The sequence below is a fragment of the Delphinus delphis genome, chromosome 9 (assembly GCF_949987515.2).
Source record: "Delphinus delphis chromosome 9, mDelDel1.2, whole genome shotgun sequence".
NCBI classification, from domain to species: domain Eukaryota; kingdom Metazoa; phylum Chordata; class Mammalia; order Artiodactyla; family Delphinidae; genus Delphinus; species Delphinus delphis.
The window spans coordinates 74,374,131-74,398,104 of NC_082691.1; the positions used below are offsets into that span (position 1 = coordinate 74,374,131).

The window sequence follows — 23,974 nt, forward strand, 5'->3', positions numbered from 1 at the left end:
AAATGTCACATCTCCCCTCCCCACTCCTGCCGGTTAGTTCAGCTGGAATTTAGCTAACTTGAGTTTTGTAAGAGTTCATTTAACTGCACCCTTCTCCTGGCAAATGAACCTCTGGATCTCAGCAAGAGACAGCCCCACACTCCTTGAGAGGGTGAGATGTTTGCGCTGCAGGTCACCCTTTTTCCGTTTTCAGGTTGAAAGTCTAAGTGAAGGGTGGCTCTCCACTGTATATAGAATTAAGCAGTCAGATCATTTGGTAAGGTCTTGTGCCAAAGGTGACAACCGGAATACTAAGTGAGCAGGTTCCCTCAGCTAAAATTAAGATAACCTGAAGTGATTTTCTTAAAAATAACAAAGTAGGTAGAAATACTTCTGACTAAAGATGAAATATATATATATGTGTGTGTATGTATATATATATGTATATCTATACACACATATATATACAGAATAGAATCAAATATTTAATATTTATATGAAGGGTATTTAACTGGAAAAACATGGCGCTTGTTGTACACAGCTATGCATAGTTACACAACCAAAATAATATGTGCCTTTTGATTTCTCCTATAGACCTCTAGTTAGGTGTGGAAAGTTGCTTCTTTAGTGACTGCTTGGGTAAGCCTTCCCTGAGCTAATGGGATGTTCAGGTTGGAGTTCCTTTTCATACTTTAAGGATGTGCTTGGTGAGATTAAAAATAGGTTAACTGAATGGGTATTGGCTAAACTTAGATCTGACTGGATGGTCACTTTTTGATTATGATTATGTTACTCAACTTTGACCCTTTGAACAAATCTCATCAGAGGAATTTGTTGCTTAAACCCATCTTGATTGGGAAATCATAGGCCTGAGCCATCCTTGGCAGAGGGTTTTCTTTCAGGAAGGGGGATGACCAAGGAAATTCCTGGCCTGGAAGATTAAAGTGTGAAGACCCCCAGAGCAGCCAATGGGGTGGATGAGCAGTTTCCGCCCACGCAGCCTCCTATCCAGGATGGGAGGGGCCATAGTTCAGAGACTGTTCACATTTATGAATAATATATTTCAAAAAGGGGAACAATTTAATCTGCAACTGGAAGGAAAATGTAACTGTCAGAATTGACTCTCTTGGCTTGCTGGTGGAGGAAAAAGGAAAATTGGAGCCTTAGCAGGCTTTTCTACTAACCAGATTATGGAATATTTAAAAGCAGCAGCAATAACAAAAATAGCTTATAAACTGGAAATTAGAATTGCTAAAAACTATTTACTAAAAACATTGCCTTAAAGGAGGAAAGGGCATTTTTGCTTGTTTCCCTTCTCATGTAGCTTTGGACAAGAAGGAAAAGTGCCAGGAAAAGATGCAGATTTCAGAAGGGCCTAGCTTCATTAGGGCCTCCCTGTTGTTCCACTGCAGCGTTGAGTGGGATTCCTGAAGCAAGTGAACCTCCCAGGATGAGTCAGAGAAGCCAGCAGTGTAGATGTGGGTCTCCACACATAGCATGACTAAGTTGAGAAAGAAAGGCCCCAGTGGGAAAAGAGACTTCAACACAAATGGAAAAAAGGCATAACAGACTTAGAGGAAATAGTTCACATAATAGCATTTCAAAGAGCAAGTGTGGGGATCCTCATATTAAAGAAATTAAAAGGAAGAGTTAGAACAAGCTTCTGCTGGCCTAGAGAAAGCAAACTCCACCCACTTGCTCATAGAACTGTGAGCAAAACAAGACAATCAGACAGAAAAAATCTACCTCGAGAAGAATTTGGTAGGCCCACTTATTCAGATGTCTTGCTTAAAGAGGCCTTCAGAGAATGCCCTGCAAAGAGAGATGCAAAGAGTACATCTGCCAGTAGGGCCAGGAAAGGGGGCCTACACCCAGTGGAGACTCCTATTTTATAATTTTTTTTTCTTTGAATCCAAGCACAAATCTAAGGATAGAAACAGTGATGATCCTCTCCATGTTACCGAGACAGTAAATAATAAATTTCTCTAAATTTTACTTTTGATTACACAGACTTCTTAAAATAATAAAGACACCCAAAGCGTCACGCTTAATGCATGGTAGCTTAAAACTTCACATGATAATAAAGAAACAGTGGCCAGCTGAATCTACTGTTAGAGTTACCAAATCAGGTAAGAAAAGGTCTGTTCTAAAAGCAAGCAGCTCTGTAAAAGCTGCCAATTCTGTCCGATTCTATAGTCACTAACCACTTTTGGCTATTTCAATTTAAATTCCAAGTAATTAACATTAAATACAATTTAAAATACAGTCTTCGGTCACACTAGCTACATTTTGAGTTCTCAGCACTTAAAGCTAGTAGCTACCGTAGTGGACAGCACAGATTTAGAACACTTCCACCTTCATGGAAATTACTATTGGACAGCAGAGGACTAGAGTGTTCATTCTCTCTATATTAAAAATGTCCCCATATCAAGTTTAGAAACTTGTAGATGGAGATGAAATGAAACACTGATGTACAGTGTGAGGAGCAGCATAGTGTATCTGCACAGTATCCTTTTAGTCCCATAAAACAGCTATTTAGGGTAGGGAAGAAAACTCAGAAGATGGATGTGTTGTGATTTTATACTTCAAGAAGGTAGAGTATTATCACCTATTCCACTAGTGATAATGACATAAATTAGACTGAACAATTTAGTTCCAATAAAGTTGGTTTCTTATTTCACTAAAGGTTTGCTACACCATATTATGAGATGTCTGTATAGACATTTATCGAAAAAAAAGAGTAAGTTATGAACGCTTTTTTAAATTTCTTCTAATTAAAATGGTCATACCTTCAGACTGTCCATTCTCCCTCTGAGATTTCTATGTTTTCTTATGCTCACATTTCATTCATATGTTTATTATGTACTATTTTGATTTTCTAATAAAGAAAATGACTTCAAATTTATGTTCTGATATCACATTAGCCATCAATCAATTTGTTAAACTCATCATATGCTAGACTAGACACTGTGCTACGTACTACAAAGTGTAATTCCTAAAATAAGTCCTAGAAATCACAAAGATTAGAGTTAGTGAAGACAAGATGCATACAGATTAAAAATACACACACACATACATACACACACACACACAATATCACAACAGTAAGTCACTTCCAAATGCTATCTAATTGGTCCTTTTTTTATTTGCCAGGAAACATATAACTAGATTTTTAAGTTTCATTAATCCGTGTTACTTATTCTCTCTCACATATGGGTTTGAATTTTCACTTTCTTTTTCAACTGGCATGTGTTTTTATGTAGTCTCTATCATAAGGTTTCTCATTATCATTTTGGAAATATACCAAATATATACTATAATAAATCAAAAGTAAGTAGTATTGAATATTGCATAATAAAAAGTTTATTTAAAAGTGAATCATTAATTATCTTGATCTTGGTAATCATTTACAATATGGATGTATATCAAGTCATCATGTTGTACACTTTAAATATTATATTTGTCAATTATTCCTCAATAAAGTTTTTTTGAAAGTGAATGGTACTGATATTAAGTGTTAGGGAGACCCTACTTGGATAGGGCATTAGGGTGAGAGAAGGATGCATTATAGATAGTTTAATGGAGAAGGGCATGAAGGAGGTGCAATGTGAGTTGGGTCATAATCGACAGATGGAATGCAGATAGCTGAGAAAAGTACAGGAGGTAATTCTAAATGACAAGGCATGGAGATGGGAATGTCACACACAGGGCATAAGTCTGGAAGGTTTAGCAGCCCATTTTGACTGAAATTAGAGTTCATGTGGCATAGTGGTAGGTTATAGAGATGAAACGACTGATCGTGGCCAGATGATAGAATCCTGAATCCAGTACTCCTGATAAGTTTGAACTTTATCATGTCAGCAGTGGGAAGCCAAGAAGACTTCAAGCTTAGAATGACATGATGAAGGTGGGCTCTTTGGAAGATGACTGGCTAAGGTACAGGATATAATAAAAGATAGCCAGTCTGGATGAGGAGCAAACAGTTACGATGTAATTGCATCATGGTCTGGACATGAAATGAGAAGAACAATATGCGGTGGCACTGGGAATAAAACCATATAGGTGCAAAATGACAGAATTTTAGAATTGGAAGAGAATGTAATGGTTACCAGGTTAACCTCCAATTCCCAATTCCTTTTTTTAACATTAAGAGAAACTTAAGGGTTAAAAAAGTTTAAATTTCTATCTACGTTTTCACATGGTTAGTGTCCAAAACAGATATTTTGAAATATAACATAAAGCATGAATAGATAAGATTATGTGATTTTCATGGATTATTGTCATGAGAGGAGAAATGAGCTGAGATGATTCTGAGCCTAGCTCTGAGACAAATCAGTACATCTGAGAGGAGATCTTTGTTAAAAATAAAAATATGCATTTGTATCTTTCTTTCCTAAAATTTGAATTAATGATTCTTAAATATACACAGATACAAAATTTTCTTTAGCAGTCAAGAAAAGGGATGCGCAGGGTAATCAGTTTGGGTTTCAAAATAACGGCCTAATGCCGCCATGATCCCTTTCAACTATAAAGCATTCTAGAGCAATTAGTAATTAATATTAATATAACAGAGATTTTAAATTTCATGTTTGCTTGATATAATCAAAGCATAAGATTTAAAAGGTCAGACTGGCCCAAAGCACTCAGCGCCATGTTAATAGTCTCTTCTGTTGGAATTGGTTTTGCTTATTTGTTTGTTTAGGAGATAGCCTCACAAGATGGTGACTAATACTCTGCCACACATGAGAATATGCATGGAGTTCAGAATCCCCAGCTTGTAAAAGAGCACTATGGTCATGTGTGGTGGGAAATTATTCTCACATCACTGAGCAAATAACAATATTAAAATGGGGGACATTATTCATTCATAACCATCTGAAACACTTTCAATTTCAGTCAACAGTGACATACCTTTTAAATGCTTATTAAAAGAAAGTATTTTTTCTTTCTCCACCTCCAAATTGTTGTCCAAAAAACTTGAAGAATTAGCTCAACTTTGGTTCCAACTGAATAAAATTTCATATTATTTATTAAAATTTAAGATAAGATACACCAAATATTCTTGAATTATGAAAAAGTTCATGATGTGGGTTATTCTTCCAATCGACAGCAGTGCTGGCTACCTTTTAAAGGGGTTTGAAGTAAGAGCAGCTGCAAACTATTGCATCTGGAAAGTCCAATAACTTCAAAAACCACCTGCTTATGCATCCTGCCCACTCAAGTTCATAAAATAACAGACACTTTCATATTCTAAATTAAACTGCTTTTTAGTTTGCCCTACTTTTAACCGTAAGTTATTGTTCTCTATGATGAAATATCCAGAGTGCGCTGATCCCTAGAAGAATAGGGCTGTGTGCACTGGGCTATGGGCTCCTGGGCCCTTTCATGATCCTCCTGGCCAGATTTGCAGCGGGAAAAGGGTAGGGCTGTTATTTTCATACAAAGATGGTTTAGGCCAAGAAACACACACTCGTCTTCCACTCTCTGGACCCTATGTATACTATCTAAGTTACTATACACTAAGGCCCTGGAGAAAAAGATTTGCATGCTATACTTTTGTTAAAAGAAGTTTTCTAAAAAGGTAGCCCTTAGCCCCTAGAAATATGCTTAACCACAGGTGCTCAGAGGCACCTGGACAGAGTAGAAAGAGTACTGTGCCAAGAAAAGAAATTTTTGTGACTTTTGTTAACTTTCTTTTTTAAAACTTGAATGTTAACAATTCTTAAATATATAGACACAAAATTCTGTTTCTTTAAAAATCAAGAAAAGGCATGTACATAGTAATCAGATCAGTTTTGGTTTCAACCTAAGGGCCAAACTAGAAAGTGTCTAGTCCCATATGTGTGGGACACCAAGGAAGGAGGGGGAAGGATGTCAGGGCAACAGATTTCTCTTCCTCAGCAGTCCCTGAGAGTGGAGCTCATAAGCAAAAAGCAAACTTGTTTAACTAATCAAAGCTAATAAATACCAGCCTTAAAAATATTTTGAGCAAGCTATTTTACGTTTCTATGCTTCAGTTTCTCTAACTATAAAGAAAAGAATGAGAGTCATTCTCATATAATAGCATTCCCCTCCCAAACCCATTCACCTTTCAATAAATGATTACTATATATCTATTATGTGCCATGCACTACAATATGGAACAAAGACAGATATGAGCACTGCCCACAAAGAGTTTATGACTATCTTCCTTGTCTCTCTTCATTGCAGTTTCCTTTGAAAACTTTTGCTGAAATTCCATTACCAAATTCTACTGTATGGTAAAATCTTAAAATCTTTAGGGCATAGTTTAAAACATGCCTCATCTCTAATGCCTCGAATTGTTCCTGAGCCAGTAAGTAAGGCTAGGGGAAAATAAGGAACATATATTTATAATATATACATATATAAAACATGTAATATATATATATATATTTTAGAGTCCAATGTACCACTTTTATTTAGGAAAACACCAAAGGAACATATATTTTTTAAACAATTTGCCCCTGTTTGGGTCCTATAAAAATTATAATTAACTTATAGAAAATATTTCAGTTCTTCTCTAATATTCTCCCTTCCCATATTGTTGCTTGACTTTTAATCATCCTATTGAAAATTTAAAATTTTCAACCATTTTAAAACCTCATATCCTCTTTACAAACCCAAGAGGGCTCTCATATTCACCTGAGCATCAGAATCATCACAGGAATTTTTAAAAATACAGATGCCTAGGCCCACTACATAGTTACTAAACTAGAGTATCTAGGGATGGGGCCTAATCTAGGGCCTCTAAGCTCCCTAGATTGTGAAGTCAGGTTTAGAAATTATTGTACCCAAGGCTGGCTTAAAGATATACACTTGAATGGTTCTACCCTAAGAGAACAGTTCAGTCACACTATGTAATTCTAGATGTTCCTCCTGCCAGAAGAACACTTGAAGGTTAGGCCAGTTTAAACTCTGCCAAGGAGTTCTGAAACACCATAGAGGGTTCCCAAGTCAGCCTTGCTCAGTGGTCCTCCATCCCTTGAGGCCACTTGGGCTTACAGCCCACTGCAAGCTTAGAGCCTCAGAGTGGCCTAGGGGTGGGGTGGCCATATGTTCTAGGTTGCCCCATGCAGGCAAGTTAATAATGGTCAATAGCTATCCTGAATAACTATTAATTATTTTTAATTATTAATTATAATTAATTATTAACAATGCCCCTTTCATTCTCAGAATTGTCCCAGTTTGGAAGAAAAATAATATGGTCATGAATGAATTGGCAATGACCTGTCACTGATTCCTGTACCTGAAATACATTGGAAGTCCCTACTTGCACTATTTTTTTAGCAAAATGGGCAAAATTTCCATTTAAGAATGTCATGCTTTTCTTTCCTCTCCAGTCTCCACTGTCACCTCTCTCCTATCCTTCATTGGCCACCAAGCTGTACTGTAACTTGGAGGAGTTGCTCTTAAGTGCCAATCTACTCTACCCTCAGACCTTAGTTTCTTTCCCTGCAACACAGGGTTAATGAAACTGACATCCTTCCATCACATATTTTGTCAACTACTCAATCAAAGATTAAAATGTTTAAAATAGTTTTAATTTTTTTCAGTTAGTCCAGGAAACATAAAATGGCATGCTTTCACATGAGCCATTGTTTAGAGTGGGGAAGTGCTTTTAATTTTGTCTTAAAGGAAATCTGCATGATCCATGTACTGAGCAACTACCAAGGGAATTTAATTGGTAGAACAGATTTACACCTGCACAGAATACATATTTCCTGCCTCTCCTATGCTGATGTTTTAGATATAAAATACATTTTGTTTTCTTTATTAAACCTTGAGAAGATGTCTCTTGTTGGTCATTATTTCATAGCAGGGGAAGTACATATTCCTAAAGACACAACTGAGCTTCCCTTTAGCCACTGTTAGTTACTTAGGTAATTAAGAAGCAGGCATTTTTAATTTTGAGAAGGCTTAAATAAGTTTTGATGGTGTATGTATGTGCTTAATATATTATTTCATAGCAATTTAAAAGTGAAAATTTTAAAAGGTGCATTCAGTATTTAAATCTTTCTTGAGCCCAGCAAGGACATTATAATACAAATGGACATTGATAGATTCTATGTAAAAAGATAAATTGCATCCTGAGATTACACCAGGTCATCTCACTGATGTAGGCATCAAACACAATTACGGTTTCTCATTTATAATGAAGAACTGAGAAAGATTCTGATTTCTGAACCCAAGTGAGAAAGTAGGAAACTGGGAGGAAAAGAAGCAAAGACAAAGAAAGGACAACAAGGCTCCTTCTCCCTGCCCTGCCACCCACCCTGTGCTGGACTGGGCTTTGCACGTGCCAACTCCAGGAGCCCCCCACATCCATTGCTTTGCACGGTGCTGTCATGTCTGATGACACGATCAGGTTCAGGCATTGATTGAGTATTAACTCTCAGCTCCTGCCCTGAAGAGTTTATCAGGAAAGCAAATATATAAACAAATCTGAGTGAGGTCACTGTAACTTAGGGATGCGCTATAGTTGGACACAAAGCAGAGAGTTCTCAACAATCTCCAAGGCTGAGCACCAGGCATGTGTGGCAGGAAAGGGATGCCAGCAGAGGGAGCAGCAGGAGCAAAGGTACAAAGACCTGAGGGCACCTAACATGTTCTGGGCACCAGTGGCAGGTCAGTATAGCCAGAGCAAGGGACACAAGCAGGAGCCAGATCCGCATGACCTTCTGTGCCCAGTCAAAGCACCTGTCCCTGTGTAGGCCACAGCAACCCACAGAGGTGTTTTTAGGCCAGGAAGTGACCTGATGAGATATGACATCTGCTAACAGAAAGGGCTAACTTCAGTGCAACGGGGCAAACCAAGGGATGCCAAATGCGCAGGTGGGAGTGAAACAGGACATGGAAGGCTTCCTCCAGCACTTTCTACAGGCTAGCTTGCTGGCACAGATTATTTTACTTACTCCTCCAACGGCCCTTTGAGGAGGTGCTATCATTTTCAGTTATATTCATCTGGCAGATAAGGAGATTCAGACCTGACCATTTGCTCAGGATTTCATAGGTAGGAAATGGTACACTCAGAATTTGAACCCAGACAGTTAGACCCCAGGACCAGGGTTCTTAACCACTGTGCTCCAGTGCCTCTCTGTAATAGATCATGATCCAAGCAGACAGTGGTGTCTCCATAGTGAGGAAAGACATGACTGTGTTCTCAGAGTGGCTGAGCAGCATTCGGCAGGGAGATTCCAGACATGGTCTGTTTTGGGAGTGACAGGCCTACAGTTCTAAGGTCAGACTTTAGATCCTGGTAGGTGAGTTGGGAAAGGAGGAGGAAGGACCAACGTAAAGACCAAGATAAAACCCCACACACCTCAAGAAATATGCAAGCTGGGTGAGCTCCCAACAAGGCAGGGAGGGTCAAATCCCAAAGACAGAAGTGGGGTACAAAGTGGGGATGTGTCCCAGTGATTAGAAGTGGAACACACACTCAGGACCAGACAAGCTGCAACGCTGGCTTGTGTTGAATTACCTGAGTCTTTAAAGCACGCTGACTGCCCAGGTTGGCCACAGCTCCTGGGCTGCAGCTGATCCTGCCTGGATGTGCAGGGAGGGCTAGGTGTGAGAAAATGAAGCAGGTCCTGACAGGCACTTTGCATCTAATAGCTTCATTTAAGGTTCTCGATTTTTCTGTCCAGTTTCTACAGATATTCGTGCCATTACAACAATACATTGTAAAAATAGGAAACAATTGAGAAAAATCCTAGTTTTATGCTAGTGGGAGAAATGCCTATTTAATCCTGAAAGTAGTTTCTATGAGACTTCCTCCCTAATAACTACATATTTGTTCTCAAAAACAAATACCAGAAGTAAGGAACAGTGCATTTTTACAACGTACCATTAATCTCTCAGAAGAACAATTAAAATGTTCCATCAATCATGGCTTACTGTTTTTTTCTATATTAGTAATAATAATATATAGCTGGAAGTGGGCATACCAAAACGTGTCAAGGAAATGCAACTGCATTCATTGGATTTCATTGCCAGTTATTTTGGTTAGGTCAACAGAGCCCTCTTTCTCACTTGTTCTTAAGTGTCAGGCTTTTTAGTAGGGAGAGAAATTGTTTGTCTAAAATGGTTAATAACCACCAGTTCACCAAAATATTTTGGGTAAGCCTATTATTCTAGTTATAAAGGTAGGAATGAGAGTCATTCTCAGATGGGTGCTCCCTAGAAAGGCCATTCAGCAAATATTTAGGAAGCACTTACTCTGCACTATGCATGGATCCTGCCATGCATCCTTGTGCACCAGAGCCTGCCTGACAGAACCACAGCCATCCACCAAGGCTCACCTCAGATATCTGGGCCTCTGTCAGCCTTTCCTGACTGCCCTCATCAGAACTGGTCATCTCTTTTCTTGGCTCCCACCACATTCTGTTTTTGTTTCTATTTTAGCATGTATCAAAGCCCTCTAAGCATTCTGCTTCTCTATCCCCATGCCTCTCTCCCCTCTTCTCTTCCCACATCATATGCAAGTCCTTCAAGACAGAACAGTGGCCCCTGGTGGCCCCAGGACTGTGGCTGCCCAGTGCCCACCCAGGGCCCCACACGGAGTCTGTTGTCAGAAAATGGATGCCAACATCATCAAAAAATCTACAAACAACAAATGCTGGAGAGGGTGTGGAGAAAAGGGAACCCTCTTGCACTGTTGGTGGGAACGTAAATTGATACAGCCACTATGGAGAACAGTATGGAGGTTCCTTAAAAAACTAAAAATAGAATTACCATATGATCCAGCAATCTAACTACTGGGCATATACTCAGAGAAAACCGTAATTCAAAAAGAGTCATATACCACAATGTTCATTGCAGCTCTGTCTACAATAGCCAGGACATGGAAGCAACCTAAGTGCCCATCGACAGATGAATTGATAAAGAAGTATATATACTTCTTTATTATGATAAAGAAGTATATATATGATATACTCCATATATACAATGGAGTATTGCTCAGCCATAAAAATAAACGAAATTAAGTTATTTGTAGTGAGGTGGATGGACCTAGAGTCTGTCATACAGAGCAAAGTAAGTCAGAAAGAGAAAAACAAATACCGTATGCTAACACATATATATGGAATCTAAAAACAAAAAATGGCCATGAAGAACCTAGGGGCAAGATGGGAATAAAGACGCAGACCTACTAGAGAATGGACTTGAGGACACGGGGAGGGGGAAGGGTAAGCTGGGACAAAGTGAGAGAGTGGTAGTGTATATATGGACATATATACACTACCAAATGTAAAACAGATAGCTAGTGGGAAGCAGTCGCATAGCACAGGGAGATCAGCTCGGTGCTTTGTGACCAGCTAGAAGGGTGGGATAGGGAAGGTGGGAGGGAGGGAGACGCAAGAGGGAGGAGATATGGGGATATATGTATATGCATAACTGATTCACTTTGTTATAAAGCAGAAACTAACACACCATTGTAAAGCAATTATACTCCCATAAAAATGTTAAAAAAAAACAAAACAAAACTTCATGTCTAGAGGAAAAGTGGACATGCAAAAAGACCAATTAAAGAAAAATATGCATGTACTTTAGTAAAAAAAAAAAAAAAGAAAGAAAGAAAGAAAATGGATGCCAAATGGAATCTGCTGAAAAGAAACTGAAATTTCTTTTTTAAGTAATTGAATGTCTTCAGTGAGCTAAAAGACAGTAGGATTATGTCATTGAGTGTATTCCTTTGCTCCTTTTCTCTGCAGCTGCCACATTTAAAGCCTTATAAGGAAAAACATATCCAAATAATTAAGAAAGAAATCCAAAAACATTCACTCTGTTTACTAAGGTAAAGAGACAACCTGCTCTAATATGTATATAAATTTATTATTTAGAATGTTTTAATCTCCAGTTTGAAGAGGACATAGATACATCTCTCCTGAGCTTTCCAATAAGCAGGCTGAGGCACCTGGATGACTTCCCAGGGCCTGCAGAATAAGGCTAATCTCCTAAGTATCTCGCAGGCAGGGCAAGCAGATTCCTAGAATGCCAAAAGATGCCATTGCTGCTGCTTGGCACTGCCCCCTGGGGCCAGAAGTATGAAGGCTGAGAGTTGGGTCTCAGGCCACATGAGAGCTCCCTTGCCAAGAGAGGGGTAGAAGGACTCCCTGTCAGACTCCCCATATACCTTTGGACAAATGCAAACATCAGAGAAATGACTAGGTCCGGAGACAGTTCTGAAGAAAAATCTAAAACCTTTCTCAAAGCCTAAAGGAGACAACAGCTTTGAGAAACCCAAGCCTCTTCTTCCTATTCTTGCGCTTTATTACTTCTAGATATTAAGTACACAGAGATCTGAGATTTTACTAGCTGGGATGTGGTATCCACTATTTCAAAAGCATAGAAGTTTGTACCTCATAGGTGGTCTGTCAGAGATCTCAGATCTCTTCTCAGAAGAATAAAAACAAAAAACAAGCAAAACACTTAAATGTTTGTAGAAGGGGTCAGACATCATTTGTTTCATTATTGATGTCTGGACCAAGTGAAATGAATGTTAGCTCCTTTTCCAGATATGCTTCTTTCTATCATTTCCCATGATAGGAGGTTGATTTACTATAATAAGGATAAGAGTAAGATGTGTCAATTTGACCCCAAATAGTTTTCTCATCAATAAGCTAAGTATAGGAAATCAGGGTCATTATTCAGTTAAGCATAGGTAAGACTAGAAAGTTGCCATTAAAAAAGGGTGATGATGTGTAATGTGAATTTTAGGTGTGACTGATATCTAATATACAGCCAAGACCACAGTCGTAGCACATTTAATGCTTTATCAATGACTGGAATGAACAAGTTAAAGAGGACTCTCAACTTACAAATGACACCAATTACAATGACCTTATTAACATATATAAAAAATAACATCAAAGTGATTTTTGGCAAATTACAAATAGCCCATAAAAATAAGATAAAAACCAATACAAAGTAAGATAATGTTAAAAGACTAGGAATAAAACGTATAGCTATTAAGCGGGAAACAAATAGGTAAATATATGAAAAATAAGAAAATATCAGGAGAGGGTTGTCATTTCTGTGGGAGCTTGTGATGTGGAAAATCAAGATGCTTGGTAAACACAACGGATATGGAAACCCTTTGTAATAATTCCACAGCCCCTAAGGGACCAAGATCTCCTGGGTGAGAATCACTATTGTAAACACACCCTTAAATGAATCCATCATGCTCCACACCCCTTGAGCAATAGGGGACCAAAACTAAGTCTATCAATTGTGTCTGAACATTAAACATCTCAATAATTTAATGATATTTTAAAGGAAGCACAATGAATGGAATCAAAAGGAGAATTAATCCAAAAAAAAACAAAAATGTCACAGACAAGATTCTCTACTTTATTTGCTATTGGTCAGACTTATTAAATATAGGATCTGTTTTGATCTTATAAGGAGGTAGAGATGCTGGAAAGATCCTAGGGAAGAGCAAAAGGAAGGAGATAAGAGATGAAGAGAAACACCCAGGTAGGGCTGGGGAGGGACTGTTTTGTCTGGCAGTTTGTTAGAAGAGTTGAAAGTGAACATAAAATGACAACTGCCTTTAGTTACTGCTAGGTTCTTATGAGACTTAACAAGGAAAATACTGCTCAGACACAATCACCATTCAGGACAAGGAAAAAGGAGGAAGGGGTTAGTTGAAAAAAAAAGAAAAGTTAGGTTACATGGGAGAAGAAATTCCAAGTAATAAGAGCAGTTAATCCCAAGAATGTGTCACAAGAGGTTGTTCTGTAAGAGTAGTGTGTTAAATTACTTGTCTATGTAGCTTCTCAAATCCTTCTACCTCTACAGCTACAATTTGGTGTATAAGAATACTGACACAGTCTCATAATTAAGCACAAGCATATGTATGAACACTTTCCTCTATTCCTGCAGGATACCTGGTTTGTTTGGGGGCAAAGAGGAGTTGATGTGGCATTGTGTTAACAGTGGTTGAGAATGCAAGTGGTAAACATCTGAAAGTAGAATACTACAAAATGCATGCATTGTATGTACCAAAAGGTCAGTATGAAACATTATCTTTATGGCAAGCCTGCCCATCCAATCCCTCCTACACATTGCATAGTCACACAATTTTGCAGCTTGTATAAATCCCTATTGTGATTTAAACTCATGAGAGAGTGTGGCTTCTGCAAAGGGTGGCTGTTTTGTGACTTTAGACCAGTGGTCCTTTACCCTAGCTACAAATCATCTGGAGAACATTTAAAAATACTGTTGTACACGCTCCATCCCTAGAAATTCTGATTGAATTAGTCTAGGATGGGGCCCAGGCCTATGTATTCTTTTCTCTTTGGAAAGCTCCCCAGGTGATGCTAATGTACAGCTGGAATTGAGTCTGGTTTCGACTCGCAGAATTTCTTAATAATAAAACTGTGTATCATGACAAAACTTTCAGGACTGTAAGGGCTACAGTGGGGAAATTATTACTTCTCTAGGTCCTCATCCTGCAGAGTCCTTAGAATTTTTATTAGAATATCATATTTATCACTCAAATTCCTATTACCAAAAAAAAAGATAGACTTTGTATGTGGGATAAATCTCATGTCACTTATGTAATTCAGTCCTGGTGTTTTTCCCTTTCCTTTGCTCATTCTTTCTATTCTCCCCAAGAGGAAGATCAGCAGGTTAGAGTGTCAGAACATCATCCCTATCCCTCTTTTTCACTTGGGTTCATGGTTCAGGCATACTAGGAATGGAGCTGACAACATGCACTGGTTTTTCTCCTAATGGTGCAGAGGCCACAGGAAGCTTCACTGGACCTAAGGATGGCAGGTGTCCCACACTTCTCCAGGGCCTGGCACAGAGAAGAGAAAACTCACTGAGAAGTGCTTTACTGATGCCAATCACTCCTCAGAGCAGATGGGGAAACTGAGCCTCAGATGAAACCTGAATTCCAGATCTCTCTTGGACACTGACCTCAAGTGTTACCTTGAGCCTTGGAAAAGTCACTTGGACCCTTTGGACAGCAGTTTATTCATCTAACAATCAATAAGTTGAACTAGAAGATCACTAAGTCACTTATATTTCTAAAATTCTGTGATTCCAGTTAACCAGTATTCATAAAAGTGTGGAACGCTGTAAACGTGTATAAAAGTCCATGCAGAGATAACGGTGGAGGACCCCCTCATCAATACTATTTTTATTACCTTCTTCCTAGATTTTACCAATTGTCATTCTTACTCTTAATATTAAGGCTGTGGGACTTAACTAAATCATCTTTGAAATACTGAGCTATCAACAGATGGCATGTGAATGCAAATATACTGCAAATAAATATTTGGTCCTGAAGAAGATCAAGAGCTGGAGTTCATTTCCCCTTCTCATTTGGGCTCAGAACTCTGCGGTCTTTCCTTTTACTGCCCTTGCCTCCAAACTGGCTGTTTGTGTTCAAAGATGGATCAGAAAATCAGTTCCAAAGTTGGTTACAAACTTTCAGTAATTTTTGTTTTTTATTTTTTGTAACCAGCCAATTTCTCTTAGTTCACATAACAAAGAAGCTCATAATTATTTGCAGCTTTAGTTAGAGCAATGGTCTTAAAAATGTCTAGCTAAATAGAAAATGCTCAGATTTTCTGAGTGCCGACAGTTATCAAATTCACCTAGTTCATATATGGCCACATTTCTGAAGTTCTTTTAACAGCCCAACTGTGAGCAATAGGATCAGATGACTAAGAACTACAGGACGGAAGCACTATTACTTTGAATCATATTTTCCCATTACCCAGCTATAAAGAGTCTGTTTCTCTCTGACCCATATAAAGTTCAGAATTTAGGACCCTATGTGATTTTAATCCCATCATTTAGCACCCCAGCTGTATGAATCTGAAAGTAAAAATGAGGTTGTTTGAATTCCAGACCCCCTGAACATTCTCAGGGAGCTCATCAGCTCCCTAAGCTAAGCTATAGGTTTAAATCTAAACCTAAATCTGTAGGTATGAACCCAAATTTCATGATAAACAAAAACTGAATAGATCTGTCTTCCCTGTCATTACTCACCTTTTGATCATTCTTTTACCAAAACTACTATGACTGGGTTAGAATAATAGAATGCAATCAATAAATGCAATCACTAGCCCCTGGCCAGATAATAACACATTCAGAACTTTCTTTCCTAAAGGAGATTTTATCGTGTTTGTGCTCTTGTAAATAGGAGAAAGAGAAATATAACTTAATAAATGGAAGCATTCACTAATTTATTCAACAAATATTAATTTAGTATCTACTAGATTCCAGGGAGTTTACAGTCTAGTAGCAGAAATAATCTCACACACATACAAAATCAAACCATTAAATAAGTTTGGGGTAGGCGGGATGAAAAAAATGGTCTGGTCTAAATTCAAGAGGTTAGTGATTTGGGGAGGGGCAAGAAAGTGACTTCCTCTATTACCCTAAAAGTAAGCTTGAGCAGCCAGAGGCCATGTCTATTTTATTGGCACTGTCCCCTTTTCAGTGACACCCGTAGCCAGCTCATAGACCCTATCCTGGCTCTGTTTGCTTGGTTCATTTATTCCATCCTCAAAAAGTAGGTATTTCATAACTACTGAATGAAGGAATGAATGAACTCACAAGGCCACAGTACTGTAAACCAAAAGTGCCTACAATAAATATGCATGCATTCTAGGCTATAAATGTTTCTAAAGTTCAGGTACTGTCTCAGCAAATTGTATTCTGATTTTCTAGAGCACCAGTTTGCAACCAGGGATTATTTTTTGCTCCCCCTCCCAGGGGACACTTGGCAATGTCTGGAGACATTTTTAGTTGTCAAAATTTAGGAGGTGCTACTGGCATCTGGTGGGTAGACGACAGAGATGTTGAGAATCACCCTACAGTTCCCAGGACAGCACCCTCACCCTAACAACAAGGAATTATCTGGCCCAAAATGCCAACAAGTGCCCAGATGGAGTAACCCTGTGGTAGAGCTTGGCAGCTATGTCTTGGGAGCCACATGATGGGCTGTGATTATCCTTGCTTAGACCTTACAAGGACCCTAGTGTAAATCCTTTTCCTCACTAGCCAAGCAATGTTCAAACCTACAGAGATTTATTTCATTAATTTTCTATTTGTTTAATAAACAGACTTAAAGCACTGGAGGGAAAAATATTCAAGCAGTGAGGTAAGACGAAAACTATTAGTAACACTAGGTTGACTTAAGTGAATGGTAGGAAACAACCTCTGCCATCAGGAAGTGAGTTGTAGAAACTGAAAAAAAGTTAAGAGTGTTTAAAAAGCTCTGGTTCAAACAAATGTCTATGTGAACCAATGGGTAGTTTGAAAACAGTGAAGACATTTCCGTCTCTTATGTCTTTGATAGAATGGAAAGAGCTTTTATTTTCTTTAGTGCAGTGATCATTCATATTTTTCCCATGACATGCCCAGAAGTTTAAAGAATAACAAACTCCCAAGTGTAAACACAGAATTTTGTGAGAAAGTGAGCCCTCTGGATGAATCCTTATCATTGTATGTTTGGATAAAATAAGATTTCCATGCATTAAACAATACAGGACTTTCTATTTGAGAAGTAAGCTTCCAACACTTTGAAGGGCTGCAGTTATTTCTCCTCAAGGATGACAAACATAAGCGCCCCCAAGGTATGGCTCCTCCCTGTTCAAGTTCAATGCTCTAGTCTCAGTGCTCCTATCACTGGCCCTTGCTTGGCCTATTTTTACACTGTGAACTGTTCCATGTCACTTGTTTGGTAACACTCAACATCAACAAGTGCCACCAAATCAATACCAGAAGACTGAAGATTAAAAGAAAAAGGAATCAAAAGATATGTAGCCTGCTTTGTACCAAGCCACCTGAAACTAGGTGCTTTTTGTAATAATGAAAATGTGAGGCCATGTGGACAGGAGAGATAGTTCCAGATTCCTGAAGAAGGCTCACGGCCAATTGGTCTAGGTACACCAAATGTGGTTTTAGGTTCCTGACTGGGATCCCCAGAAGAAAGAGTGCACAGCATACTCAAGGAGGTATGAAAATGCTCTGGAATCCCCAAATCATCTCATCATCAAGGACAGTTTTTAGCAATTTCAAAAGGATGTATATTCGTTTCCAAGGGATACCTTAAAAAGTATCACAAACTAGGTGGCTTAAAGCAATAGAAATTTACAGTCTCATGGTTCTGGAGTCTGGATGTCCAAAATCAAAAGGTCAGCAGGGCCATGCTCCCTCTGAAACCTGCAGGGGAATCCATCCTTGTCTCTCCCTAGCTTCTGGTTTTCTGGCAATCTTTGGCATTCCTTGGCTTACAGATGCATAACTCAAATCAATCATATGGCCTTCTCCTTGTGTCTTCACATTACCATCTACTTATAAGGATGCCAGCCATCTCAGATGGGGAGCCCACTTCTACACCAGTGTGACCTCATCCTAATTATATCTACGAGACCCTGTCTCCAAATAAGGTCACATTCTGAGGTACTGGGGATTAGGACTTCATCGTATCTTTTTCAGAGGAACACAATTCAATGCATAACAGGATGTAAACTAGGAGTGTATATTTTTGTTATCAGAGCAGGGAAATTTAACTTAAATTTTCAAAGTGTAATACAAACCCAAGGATCATTTATTCTCCCTCCTAAGAAGAGCAAAAGATGGAAAAACCTGGTGGTTGCCTTCAGGTGAAAGGCAAAAGGAAAGGAAGAATAAGGCAAAAAGGAATTAATCTAAAGCAAAGAGAGTCTTGTCTGCTTGGTGTTGCTGCCACTTTGAGACACATCCGGTCACTCAGTCAGCTGGAGCATCTTCTCCCCCAGGGCATGTATGCCTCATGTTTACAATAAACTCCAGAAGGCTAACACACATGCAAGAGATGAGCTAATCCTTCTTATTTGCTTAATGGCAGAATGGAAAATAAGCACCCACCTGCACAAAATGGTTTCAGGAATGCCAAGAGGTTCTCCTGTTCCAAGATAGCTCCTCCATCCTCCCAACACTGCTACTGAAATCCCTGACACTTCCCCACTTCTCCTGGTTTGGGTGCCTGGGCCAGAAGCTCCTGATGTAGTATTGACCATTGCCCCTGGCACTGTCCCAAATATTTTGCATAAGTTAAGTCATTTAATACACAGAATAATCTTATGAAGTATGTACCATTATACCCACAATTTACAGATAAGAAACTAAGGCACAGGGAGGTTTAGTAGCTTAGCAAAGCTGAGATTCAAAGCAGCCCTCATGCTATCAAGCAGGGTACCATATTGCCTTTCAACAGTAGAGAGCAACACAGTAACTAACTTAATATCATGCCCACTCAGATCTGAGTGTTAGATTTTTCAGATCCTCTCACCTAGCAGAGAGCTAAGACAGCCTAAGACAGTTTTTTTTTTCTTTCTCGAAGTGTCTTACCTATAACCACTTGCATCAAAATGAGGGAGGAGGTACAGACACCAGGACCCTACTCTCAGACACAACCGACTCAGAATCTCAGTGCCCAGAAATCTGCATTTTAACAAAGAAATGAGTGGACTAATGTTTGAGAACCACTGGCCCTACAGGAATGGAATAGGGAAAGGTACAATGTTATGGTAAACCAGAAAAAGCCACAGAGAGGTGACAAGGCAATGGGGACCCTCGTAACCAATGGTCAATGACTCAGGGGGTCCTGACCAGAGAAGAGCTTGGTTGCTGGAGAGTGAGGGTAATGCTGAGCATGGAGGTTTGACAGCAGAAGGAGGCCAGCCACATCCTCTGGCTTGGATTCACATGCCCTGTCCTGGTAGAAATGGTTATGCTGAGTCAGGGCAGCATTATCTGTTAGTTTGGATGGGAAGCATGGTTGCAGGCAAGGGAGAGCAACCAGAGCACGTGGATTCAGAAATTCCTATGTGATTCTGATTGAGCAGGGCTTCATAAGCAGAATAAGGACTGGTGTGGGGTTAAAGAGAGTTGTGTGATGGAGGATCCAAGAGACCTAAGTCCTGCGTTTGGTTCAGTCACTGATTACAACCTCCCTGAGACTCAAGTTCCTGGTCTGTAAAATGGGGAAAATAACACCTGCCTTGAAGGTCCTCACATACAGGATGTGATGAACCAATTGAGGCATATAGTACTCTATAATGTATGTCATTGCTTTTCCAAAACCTCTGTACAACTCTTCTGCCTCAGAATATATCCGCCACACTCATGCCCTAAGTCCATTAATGACACAATAAAGGACAGTTGGAGATGATGCTCTGCCTTGCTCTGTGCATCCCCCTATACCCCTGCCAGGAAAAAGAACATAGTCACCTAAATTCATTCTAAAGTACAAATTACAATGTAGGCCTCCTGCACTGGGGAAACACACACACACACACACACATACACATACACACACACACACACACACACGAAAACATGAGGAAAAGTGGAGACTAGAGACACCAAAGAACAAATTCACTCTCCTCACTCTATCTCTTCCCCACTGGTGTGCTCTACTGATTCCCCGAAGAGCTGGGCTGCTACTTCTGCTTCCACCCCTGCTTCCCCTCCTCAACAAACTCCAGTGCGTGCCCCCTGCTTTGGGGCCAGATCTACACAACTGTAGTTATTCAGATCATTGAGGCAAAACCCAACAAAGCAACAACATGCTTTAACCAATATTTTCTAAATCATTCTTCCTTAAAGCTGAAGACTTCTGAGTTTGAATTGCCCCCTCCTCTGTAGGCTTTCCATGCCGTTCAAGTAACTTAAATGATAACCAACCCTACACTTCATTTTGATCAGATCGTGGTATTATAGAGCTATGGTGAAAAGAACATCTCTTTTAATAAAATGGGATACCAAAAATATCGATAAATAAAAGTGCACTTGTGAAATTGGAAAAGAATTCATAGTAGATAATATGATAGTTAATGTATGCCTACATTCTTTCAATGGACATTTATAGCTCCTTTAAAATATTATACATATTGAAGGAATATTTGCTAATTAATGTGTGCATAGTACTACTAGGAATTGTGGAGGATACCAAGATGGGTACAACAGATACAGACCTACCCTAGGTCCTGGTTTGATCCATTCATTTATTAGTTAAGTGACCTTTCCTTATTGGGGAAATAAAAGACTATTTTCCTTTCTTGTTATGAAGATAACCTAGAACTTCACAAGTTTGTGAAGAGAAGCAGATGAGTGAAATAGGACACTATATGTATAAAATATCATTATTCTGAGGTCTCTGTAATGTCTGAGAAGCAACAACAGGGAGGTCAATCCAAAGAGAGACACTCAAGGGTCCCAGCTAGAGGCCCAGGCCAGGGACTGCAGGTCCCCTCTGCACCCCTCTTTCTACACCCAGCCCTCTTCTCTCACTCAGAGGTAGGTATATACCCACCTTTCTGTCCTCTTTCAGCTTGAAACCCTGGTTAGTAATGCAGCCCTCTCCCTTCAGGCAATCCTGTGCTCTCCCACAAGGTGAAGTTGCCTAGCACCTGCTACCCCAAAGCAGCCCAAGAACACTTCAATGTTCCCACCCCAGGTTTACATTTTTCCTAGGACCGTGTGTGGATCCTCTGGAAATCCAAGCAATCATAAGCATTAAGAATACAGTCCAGGCCTCCTCTTTTCAATCGGGGCTGGAAGAACACTGCAGCTTTTTTCCTACAGTGGTGCTAGTTCAGCCCAGTAAACAAATGGGTATTTTGCCTTTGCCCCTGAGAAAACACATAGGCATTAGAGCAAAGTTCCTGTGTTCTGGTAACATTTAATTGTGCTGGTTCTCAGCCCTCTCTACACCCACACACTCATGGACAACATTTATTTCACTGACTTCAAAGGCTGTTCAACATGTTGGAAATATGTGAGAGAACACTGAGGGGAGTTTGAAATTAGTCTCAACCCTCCTTCTGTATGTGTGGGTTTGGTTCATGTGTTAGGATTTTAGAAGTACGTATTTGATTTTTAAAACATTCATTTGTTTATACTGGGTTTAGAGTCATGAAAAATAAATCAGGATTTCTATTGCCAGTTTTTGTGTTTTTCATAATAAATAGTAGTCATTCATCCTTGTCCAATAATAAATATTTATAGGTTTAAATTAGGAATAGCTTTTCAAGAGAATTTCCATTCATTCATTATCCATCAACTTCCAGATGCCAGCCAGCACATGAGGAGTTTCCAGAAAGAAGCAGGAAGCAGACTAGGGCTTCCAGGCATGGAGGGGAAAGAGTATCGGCAACAAAAAGAAGTTGTCACTAAATCCAAATGGATGTGTCATTCACTAGGAATCATTTGCATAAGATTCCCCAGGCCCCAACCCAGAGAGTGTGATCTGAGTCTGAAATGGGCCTGAGCATCTGCATTTTAACAAGCATCCTCCCTCCAGTTGATTCTTTTGCAACACTACCCCTGTGCTGGTGCATTCAAGACATTATATTCAGAAGTCAAGATTCAGTGATGCGTCTTCCAGGTGGAGCTAGCTCTTAGTCCTTGGTGCATATCTGGGTAGAAAGCCAAGCACTTTATGGATATGCGCTGATAGCACTATCAATTGCCTAAAACTTTTCTAATATTCAGTTTGATATGAATTGTAGAAAGTTGAAAATGCTGCATTTCCTTCTCATATATTTCTAGACTTTGCTCCAGGACCAAATTCCAGGATATTTATGTACATTCATTATATACATTTTTCTATAAGCTTAAAAATTAAATTATCTAACAGAAAAAAGAGCAATGTAATAAAAAATAGAACATGATCATCAAAATAAAGATGGTTTGTTTTAGTCATCTCTAGCTGCATAACAAATGACCCCCAAATTTAGTAGCTTAGAACAACAAATATTTACCATCTAACAGTGTGTCAGAAATCCAAGTGTGACTTAGCCGAGTAGTTCTGGTTCAGGGCCTCTCACAGGCTGCAGTCCAGGGGACAGGGCTGGAGTCATCTCAAAGCCCGACTAGGAGAAGACCCATTTCCAACCTCACTTGCATGGCCAATGGTAGGATTCAGTTCCTCCCAGGCTGCTGGATTGAGGACTCAGTTTTTCAGTGGCTGTTGGCTAGAGTTCTCCCTCAGTTAACTTCCACACAGACCTCTCCATAGGGCCGCTCACAACATGGCAGCTGGCTTCCAGCAGAGCAAGCAAGCAAGAGAGCAAGAAAGGAAGCAAGATGATGCCATGGTCTTTTGTAACCTAATCTTGGAAGTGACCACCCCATCACTTTTGCCACATTTTACTATTTAGAAGCAAATCAATAAATCCAGCCCACACTAAAGGGGAGGGTGTTACACAAAGCATGAATACCAAGAAGTGGGGGAGGGGGGATCACTGGGAGTCATCTTAGATGCTATCACAGAATACATGAATTTGCTTTTTCATAGTCAATTTATCATCCTACTTACACTTTGCTAAAACTAAATGTTAATGTAAAACAAACTCTTCTGATACAGGTTAAGGAGTACATTCTGGGGGTAGAGTCTAGTAGTGTTGAAAAGATATTTTGAGGTTATTAGTTGAATTCAGGTTTCTATATGAGGAGCTGTACACCTACTATGCCAACAATAGGAAAGAGTGTTAGTTACTATATCACTTAAGAATGCTCTCTGCTATAGGTAATAGAAAATCTGAAGAGCTGTGGCTTAAAAATAAGAGCATAAGGAGAAGTCTAGAGGCAGACAGCTACTGGCATTGTTTCAGTAGTTCGGTAATAGCAAAAGCAGCATCTTCTATTCTCTTAATTATACATGTCACCTCATGATCACAAGATGACTTCTCTACACTAAGGCAATACATCATTTTCTAAGTAGGATGAAAGGGGCAAAGGGCCACACCATATATCTCTGCTTCTTTTCATAAGGAAGATAAAGCTTTCCTGGAAGTCTTGCCCAGCAGACTTCTACTTAGATCTCATTGGCCAGAATTGGGTCACATGTCTACTCTAAACTGACCACTCACCAAGGAGACTAAGATTACCCTGGCAAGTCTATAACCAACTATAACTTAACTCTGAGATAAAAGAATTATTTCCAAGACCTGAATAAACGGAGATT

At 39.4% G+C, this 23,974-nt stretch overlaps 2 protein-coding genes across 9 annotated transcripts in view; one reads left to right on the forward strand and one right to left on the reverse strand.

Moving 5' to 3' along the window:
• TFEC (transcription factor EC) overlaps positions 1-23,974 on the reverse strand; it is a 668,004-nt gene that overhangs the window by 533,160 nt on the left and 110,870 nt on the right. The gene's annotated exons all lie outside the window — the stretch shown is intronic.
• Positions 1-23,974, forward strand: part of CAV1 (caveolin 1) — a 33,562-nt gene that overhangs the window by 1,794 nt on the left and 7,794 nt on the right. The window lies entirely within an intron of this gene.